Source organism: Phalacrocorax carbo, assembly GCF_963921805.1.
Source record: "Phalacrocorax carbo chromosome W unlocalized genomic scaffold, bPhaCar2.1 SUPER_W_unloc_1, whole genome shotgun sequence".
NCBI lineage: Eukaryota > Metazoa > Chordata > Aves > Suliformes > Phalacrocoracidae > Phalacrocorax > Phalacrocorax carbo.
In genome coordinates, this window is record NW_026990243.1 from 2481356 (window position 1) to 2489170 (window position 7815).

Sequence of the window (7815 nt, forward strand, 5' to 3'; positions counted from 1 at the left end):
ACGGTGACTAGACAGCGTGCTCGGCTTATTTTCCTTCACCGGAGAGACTACATCACATAAATTTTCAATATCTTCACCTCCCTTTCCCAAGCTTATTCCTCCTCCGCTAGTTTCTACAGATGTAGATTTATCAGGGGCGGGAGGGGGGGAAATAAGGGGTTTTTGAGGTACGACAACTGGGATCCCCGAGAAGGGAGGAGAGAGATTGTCTAAGCCAATTCCAATCTTTCCAGCATTGGGGTCACAGTTGTCTAGCCGATCAGAGGCGGCTGTTGCTAATCTTTTTTCAGTTTTATATTTTTTCATACAGTTAATCACTTCCCGCCAAGGTTTCATTAACTTTTTCGCTGTCTTATCGTCATCTATCACCCAATCCCACAAACAATCACCATAGGCTCTCCCCTCCTCTACTTCAAAAATCGACTCCGGTTCTTTAAAAAACCCTTTCGCTTTACCCACTGCAACTAATCCTGACAAGTCTTTTAACTGACTTACTCCCCGCTTTTCTAAAAAGCACTTTAATAATTCGAAAGCTACCTCGACCTCCATCGCCCGATGTGAGGAAAATCAGCGTCTTTGTACGGCTCTCGCTCCCGGGTTAGCTTCAACTGCGGAAAGCGGATCCCCTCTTGAATCCCGAGGTTGGATCCAGGCCGGAGGGTCGGGACGTATCAGAAATGATGCATAAATCGACTCCTCTTTGCCCCCTGGCCGCCGTCGGCCAGTGCATCTCCGTCTCTCGCTGCTGTATCCGAAATAGTCCTTTTCAGGTGTGGGTTACTAAAGTGTCCCTTCTCACATCCCCAGCTTATCAGCAACGGTAGTTCTTTGCGTAGATCTATACCCTTAATGCTACGCCTTTCTAAGAGGGATGTAAAGAAATCATATGCTGCTTGCCTCTGCGTTGTGCTCGTCGGCGCCGTTGCAGCTCCCAAGGTCTCGGCAGCACGTATCGGCTGAGCCCACCTATGTGGTCGCCCAGGGCACGCAGACTGAGCCCACCTATGTGGTCGCCCAGGGTACGCAGACCAGCTGCGCTGTCTGTTTTGCCGTCCCTCTGCTTGCAGGACCCGAACCCTACGCTGGACCGTCCGTGGTATCACGTCGGGGTCACCATTTGACAGAAAACCAGCGGGAGACAGGCACCATCCGATGATGATCATCGAGTCTCGTTTATTGGCAATTAGCAAATATCTTTTATACCGTTCGTTAATTAGCTCATACATATTGCAAAAGCACAGCTCATCATTGGCTGGGAGGTAGATGCCAACTCCTCCCATGCTTATCTCTTGTGTTCAGCCTTGCAATTAGCAGTTACTTGTTTCTCACACTCCTTTACCGGTCAACAACAGCTGGGCTCACACTCCCTTGTAAAACACCAGCTGGCCTCATATTCCTCTGTCGACCAACAGCTGGGCCCAAGGTTGCTCTAACTCTGAGCCTGCTTTCTACTTCAATGCCCGCTTTCTGCTAGCCGTTCCCGGGCTAGAGTTTCCCACACCCGGATCATCTTGGTAGCTCTCTGCTGGACTTGCTCAAGCAATTCCCTGTCCTTTTTAAACTGGGGGGCCCAAAACTGGACACAGCACTCCAAATGTGGTCGCATCAGGGCGGAGTAGAGGGGGAGGGTAACCTCTCTCGCCCTGCTGGCCACATTCCTTTTAATGCACTCCAGAATATTGTTGGTCTTCTTGGCCACAAGAGCACAGTGCTGGCTCATGGTGAGCTTGTTGTCCACCAGCACTCCCAGGATCTTCTCAACAGAGCTGCTTTCCAGTATTCAGTCCCCATCCTGTACTGGTGCATGGGGTTGTTCCTCCCCAGGTGCAGGACCTTGCACTTGCTCTTGTTGAATTTCATGAGGTTCCCCTCGGCCCAGCTCTCCAGCCTGTCCAGGTCTCGCCGGATGGCAGCACAGCCTTCTGGTGTATCAGCCACTCCTCCCAGCTTGGTATCATCAGTGAACTTGCTGAGGTTACACTCTGTCCCTTTCGTCCAGGTCATTGATGAATATGTTGAACAGGACTGGACCCAGCACAGACCCCTGGGGAACACCACTAGTGACAGGCCTCCATCCAGACTCATCTTCATTGATCACGACCCTCTGAGTTCTGTTGTTGAGCCAGTTCTCTGTCCACTCATCCAACCCACACTTCCTTAGCTTGCCTCTGAGGATGTTATGGGAGACAGTGTCAAATGCCTTACTGAAGTCAAGATAGACAACATCCACTGCTCTGCCTTCGTCGACCCAGCCAGTCATGCCATCATAGAAGGCTATCAGGTTGGTCAAGCATGATCTTCCCTTGGTGAATCCATGTTGACTACTTCTGATAAAAGACTGGAGTAACATTTGCTGTCCTCCAGTCCTTGGGCACCTCTCCTGTCCTCCAGGACCTTTCAAAGATGATGGAGAGTGGCTCAGAAAGAACATCTGCTAGCTTCCTCAGCACTTGCAGGTGCATCCTATTGGGGCCCATGCATTTGCAAGGACCCAGTTTGCCTAGTTGATCTCTGACCCAATCCTCCTCAACCAAGGGGAAGTCTTCCTTTCTCCAGATTTTCTCTCTCTCCTCTGGGGGCTGAGATGCCTGAGGGCCAGCCTTAGCAGTAAAGACTGAAGCAAAGAATGCATTCAAGAACTCTGCCTTCTCTGCATCCTGTGTCACCAGGGCCCCTTCCTTGTTCAGCAGCGGGCCCACTGTATCCCCAGTCTTCCTTTTACTGCTGATGTATTTAAAGAAGCCCTTCTTGTTATCTTTGACATGCCTTGCCAGATTTAATTCCAAGTAGGCCTTGGCCTTCCTCATCACATCTCTGCACACCCTGACAACATTCCTATATTCCTCCCAAGTGGCCAGTCCCTTTTTCCACATACTGTGAACTTCCCTTTTCCTTCTGAGTTTCTCTAGGAAGGGGAGTGAGAGAGTGGCTTGGTGGGCACCTGGCTGCCAGCCAAGGTCAACCCACCACAGAGGCAGTTGGAGATTGTGCATGGTTTAGAACTACAACAGAAAAAGCTTTTGTCTGGTGAGAAGTTTTATTTCCTTAGACTTCCTTCATTTGACTGGACAGCCAGCAAGGTTTAATATTCTTCCGTTATTAGCTGTAGAATAGAATATTTCAGTTGGAAGGGACCTGCAACGATCATCTAGTCCAACTGCCTGACCACTTCAGGGCTGACCAAAAGTTCAAGCATGTTGTTAAGAGCATTTTCCAAATACCTCTTAAACAGTGACAGGCATGGGGCATCGACCACCTCTCTAGGAAGCCTGTTCCAGTGTTTGACCACCCTCTCAGTAAAGAAATGCTTCTTAGTGTCCAGTCTGAACCTCCCCTGACGCAGCTTTGACCCATTCCCATGTGTCCTGCCACTGGATACCAGGGAGAAGAGATCAGCACCTCCCTCTCCACTTCCCCTCCTCAGGAAGCTGTGGAGAGCAATGAGGTCGCCCCTCAGCCTCCTTTCCTCCAAACTAGACACACCCAAAGTCGTTAGCTCCTCCTCATAGGACATGCCTTCCAGCCCTTTCACCAGTTTTGTTGCCCTCCTCTGGATGCATTCAAGGACCTTCACAGCCTTGTTAAATTGTGGTGCCCAGAACTGCACACAGTACTCAAGGTGAGGCCACACCACCGCTAAATACAGAGGGATAGTCACCTCTTTTGACCAGCTGGTTATGCTGTGTTTGATGCAACCCAGGATGCGGTTTGCCTTCTTGGCTGCCAGGGCACGCTGCTGACTCATATTGAGCCTGCTGTCAACCAGCACCCCCAGATCCCTTTCTGCAGGGCTGCTCTCCAGCCATATTTCTCCCGATCTATACTTGTGCCCAGTGTTACTCTGTCCCAGGTGCAGAATCTGGAATTTGTTCTTGTTAAATTTCATGCCATTGATGATTGCCCAATGCTCCAAACTATCTAGATCCTTCTGTGAGGCCTCTTGTCCCTCGAGGAAGTCACCAGCATCTCCCAGTTCGGTATCATCAGCAAACTTGCTAATGGTGCATTCAACACCTGCATCCAGATCACTGATAAAAAAATTGAACAGAACTGGCCCTAGAATTGAGCCCTGAGGAACACTGCTGGTGACTGGTCACCAGCCAGATGTAGCCCCATTCATAAATTTCTAGCAAACTTAAAAATAGTTGACTAATAGATGATCTGTGTTTGTTTCTCCTTCTGTAGTTTGGAGGTAACCCATTTGCTTCCTTAGTAAGCAGTGTATCATCAGGAGGGGACAGTCAGCCATCTCGTACAGAAAACAGAGGTCCTTTACCAAATCCCTGGGCTCCTCAGTCCAGCTTGCAGAGTTCCACAAGTACCAGCACCAGTGGTGAGAGCAGTGGCAGTAGTAATGTCGGAAATAGCACATCTGCCAGTATGGGACAGAGCTCAACTATACCAAATTTGGGACCTGGACTAGGAGGTGTGTCTGTTATTGCAGTTGTATATGTTTGCAAATATTCAGGAGTTTGCCGAAATGATTCTGTTATTAGAAAGAGATGTTTTGATTCAAAGTTTGTATTGCTGTTTATTTCCATAAAACATTTGAATATTATCAAAGCCCTCTGTAGAAAACAAACATAAAAAGTAAACCAAGAGTACTAACAATACTTGTGTACTGCCTTAAAATAACAAAAGTAGGGAATCTGTAGATGAATGATAATATTTCTTCTGTTTGGAGACAAACAGGAAAACAGCTAGTAATGCAGATACTTGAGACTGCTTGTTGGATACGACCTCTGGCTTAACTTGTTTCTAGGGCAGATGCATCTGTGTAAGCAGAACCACACTGAGATGTATTTAAGGGGCTAAAGCTCTTTTTTTTTTTTTTAAAAAAAAACAAACAACCAAAAAACGCCAAACCACACAGTTGTATCCCAGTTCTAGGCAGTCTAAGTTGATTATAGTAAAGATTTTTACTGAAGTGACCCATTTATTTATTTATTTATTTTATTAAAGTTGGTATGTTCAACACACCAGGAATGCAGAGCTTGTTACAGCAGATAACAGAAAATCCACAACTTATGCAAAATATGTTGTCTGCACCCTATATGAGAAGCATGATGCAGTCATTGAGCCAGAATCCTGATCTTGCAGTACAGGTAAATGCTTTTGGTGTAGCAACGTGTTGTGTGCACTGGAGTGAAAAAAGGAATTGAATTTATGATACAGTTATATTTTCACTACAGAGTAATTGTGCCAACTTCTCAACAATAACTTGTCTGTTGTGAATGGTCCAATTTTTAACGTATGCTGATGCCCGACATAGTGAAGTTGTTACCTTTAGCAATCTGTTGCAGTAAGTTTCTTCAATTTGTAGTTGGACGTCATGTCAGGCATTCTCTTGTAACAACTTTTAAGTTTGTATATGTTTCGTACAGCCCTAAACTTCTGTGGCCTAGCATAAGAACCGGTTATACAAAAGAAATGTTTTGATTATAAATTAAGGTAGATCTGCTACTAAATAAATACCTACCCTAGCTTGGGAGGACAGAAGTGGAGGGGAAGGAGTTTGTGCCATATCTAGCTGTTACTCTGGTTTTCATTTCTCATCTGCGATCCTTGCTCACAATAAAAGAGCTAATACTTACTGTTGTTTTATGAATGGTAGTGTAGAAGTGCTTTCCCATTTTACTTACAATAATATCCAAAGTCAAATCTTGAACTGAGATAATATTATTTTTTGTATATTAAACAGTTAATTAGGAAAATATCCCAGGCTTTTTGCAGACAATGTTTACAGGGAAACCGTCACATTTGTAGTGGAAGCTGACCAGAAAAGGCTTTTCTTGTTATGTAAATGAGGTTGCTTTGGTGAGGATCTAGCAAGGATTCACTTCAAAAGTTTAACACCCCCACCCCCCAAAAAAACCCCTCACAACAACAAACACACCCCCAGAAAAACCCCAACTCCACACCACCAATGATTTTAGTCAGTTCTCAGGCTGGTGGTTCATCATTTCAGAACAAGTTTTGGCCAAAGGAGAAGTGGGAGATAATTACTCCGAGGTTATCATAGACTATTATCTTGTTTTCTGATTCATATGTGGTAAATAGTTGTCTTAAAATCCACTCTAGTATTTACTTTTTGATCTACTGCTTGATCTATGATGTTAAATATTTTTGTCCCATAGATGATGTTGAATAATCCTTTATTTGCTGGAAATCCTCAACTTCAGGAGCAAATGAGGCAACAGCTTCCTACTTTCCTTCAACAAGTAAGATGAGATACTAAGTGTTGTTAATAAATGTCTGAAATTGTGAGCAATTTTTGCAATAAACTGGTTCCTTTCCTTGATTTCACTTAAAGCTAGATTCTGTTATGTGTATTCTCATTAGCTTCAGACAGAGTTGCATTTTCCCTTGATAATTAAATGCTTGATTTATCTCTCCATGCCTTTCAAAAGTTAAATCTGGCTTTCAGTGGATGTGTTTGTCTGTGACTAGCACAACTGCTTTGATTTGCTGTCGCGTCTTTGCTTAGAAGAAATGACTTGTTCTTACTGCGCACCAGCCAGAGAAAACCTGTTTCTTACATGATTTCTTCTGCAAATTAAAGAAAAAAGATTATTACTTTCCCCACTACTAAGATAAGCTTTTATGGTACTTTTCTCATACCTCCTCCAACCTGCCCTGAATATTTGGGGTAAAGAGACCTTACAGCATGCCTTGAAAGAGGCGAGTCATAAGCTAATTCAAAAGATATCTTAACTGTCACAGCGTATACTAGGACTGTGTCCTTTAAATAGGACTAAGCAAAATTTTTAGGAATTAAAAATTTAATCCAGTGTATGAGTTCCATTATTAGGCAGTCCTTGCAAATCAAAGTAAATGTGTGTTGCCAGGATCTCATTGCATGGAGGCAGTATTATGAGTAAAATAAATAACAACATTAATTTCATGCCATTGATGATTGCCCAATGCTCCAAACTATCTAGATCCTTCTGTGAGGCCTCTTGTCCCTCGAGGAAGTCACCAGCATCTCCCAGTTCGGTATCATCAGCAAACTTGCTAATGGTGCATTCAACACCTGCATCCAGATCACTGATAAAAATATTGAACAGAACTGGCCCTAGAATTGAGCCCTGAGGAACACTGCTGGTGACTGGTCACCAGCCAGATGTAGCCCCATTCACAACCACCCTTTGAGCCCTGCCGTTCAGCCAGGTCTTCACCCAGTGCACCGTGAACCTGCTCATCCCATAGCTGGACAACTTGTCCAGAAAGATGCTGTGAGGGTCGGTATCAAAAGCCTTCCTAAAATCCAGAACAACTACATCCACAGCCTTCCCTTCATCCACTAGGCGGGTGACCTTATCATAGAATCATAGAATGGTTTGGGTTGGAAGGGACCTTTAAAGGTCATTTAGTCCAACCCCAAGAAGGATAGAAGGTTTTAAAATTAGTTAGACAGGACTTTCCCTTTGTGAACCCATGTTGTCTGTGCCTGATGATTGCATTGTTCTTTAAATGTCTTTCAACAGCACCCAGTATGATCTCCATAATTTTCCCAGGTACTGAGGTTAGACTAACAGGTCTTGCAGTTTCCTGGGTCTTCCCTCATGCCCTTCTTGTAAATTGGAGTAACGTTGGCTACCTTCCAGTCAGTGGGGACCTCCCCAGACTCCCAAGGCCTTTGGTAGATGATTGAGAGGGGTCCTGCTGTAACACCCGCTAGCTCCTTCAGTACTCTGGGATGAATCCCATCAGGCCCCATGGACTTATGAACATTCAGATGATACAGCTGGTTCCTTACAATTTCAGTGTCCACAAATGGAAAGTCACTGTTCCTGTACTCATGGTCCTCCAACT

At 45.0% G+C, this 7815-nt stretch overlaps 1 long non-coding RNA gene across 1 annotated transcript; it reads left to right on the forward strand.

Moving 5' to 3' along the window:
* The first annotated feature begins 4208 nt into the window (after positions 1-4208).
* On the forward strand, positions 4209-7159 carry LOC135310801 (uncharacterized). Its single transcript, XR_010370807.1, has 3 exons — positions 4209-4426; positions 4963-5105; positions 6138-7159. It is a non-coding gene; the product is annotated as an uncharacterized LOC135310801 (long non-coding RNA).
* The last annotated feature ends 656 nt before the right edge of the window (positions 7160-7815 follow it).